This window comes from Olea europaea, unplaced genomic scaffold (genome assembly GCF_002742605.1).
Source record: "Olea europaea var. sylvestris unplaced genomic scaffold, O_europaea_v1 scaffold4244, whole genome shotgun sequence".
Lineage (NCBI taxonomy): Eukaryota > Viridiplantae > Streptophyta > Magnoliopsida > Lamiales > Oleaceae > Olea > Olea europaea.
The window spans coordinates 5,663-6,987 of NW_019262286.1; positions in this window are offsets into that span (position 1 = coordinate 5,663).

Here is a 1,325-nt window from a genome sequence, read left to right on the forward strand (position 1 = left end):
GAGTTACCTCGAGTCCTATGGGCTATACGAACCATTAGTAGGATAGCCTCAAGAAAAAATCCATTCTCTATGGCTTTTGGAGCAGAGGTTATGAGCTCGGTTAAAGTGGGTCTACCCGCTCTTCGCTGCCTACAGTTCAATGAGATATCTAATAATGACTTGAGAAAGGGCGAGCTTGATTTTCTTGATGAAATGAAGAATGAGTCCTAAGTGAAGTTAGATGCCTACAAGTGAACGATCACCCGGTACTACAATTCTAAGGTCAAGAAAAACTCCTTTCATGTGAACGATTTCCTATTGCGAAGAGTAATCCTATCCTCTAAGAATTAGAGATAAAGACTCTTAGTCCCAACTGCATAAGAGAAGACGTTCAACCTAGAACTTACAGGATCGAAAGTTTGGATAGTAAAGCCCAGCCTCATCCTTGGAGCGCAAAACACCAAAGTGGCACTACCAGTGAAAAGTTTATAAATATTGTAAAGTTTGTTTAATCCAATGAAAATGACCTTGTCAAATTCCTTAAAAGAAAACATACCTCGTAGCGACAAAAGTTATGGGAGAAGCCTTTGCCGGATGAGCCATCCACCAAGTTGAAAAGCGTGGTCACTTCGATGAATAGCTAGATCCCAAAAAGGGCCACCTCTATTTCCGTTGAAGTGGATAGCATATACTCCCCATTGATAAAAGTTGTTGAAGAAAGCCTCTAAATAGATGAACCATTGAAACCCATGATAAAGAAAGATAAAATCAAAACATAGGTAAAATCCTAATGCGTAAAATTTTCACTTATCTAATTAAAAATTAAAAGCACGTAGAAAGCAATGATATGAAAGCAATAATAATAAATGAAATTCAATAAAAATAAACGAATGTAAGAAAAGAATTCGCCATTCATTAAACAACTCATATTTACACTAGGGGAGAAGCCATATACAAAGAAGAAAAATAAATCATATCAGCTAAATAGGTGAGAGAGGGGGGAGCATCAATAAAAGGGATAATGACTTGTGGACCAACTACTTCAGAAGTTAAATTGTTGGCCCCAGCTTCATCATCTTCGATCTCAATTACATGGCTGTCCTCCATCGGAGTCTTAGGTTCTCCTTGCTTCCCTTCTCCCAAAAATTCAAACCTCAACTCAGTGGTGTTGAAAGTTGAGTGCACCTCAATCCATTCCACCACATCAATGTATGCGAAACCTCCTCCAATACCTGGAAAAGCACTGATATTCCTCGATTAAATGGAAGTTGGCTATGTAGTGTTTCACATCATTATTGCTAGCAGATTGGGGTTCTCCTTTAATACATTCTACCTTTTCAATGAAG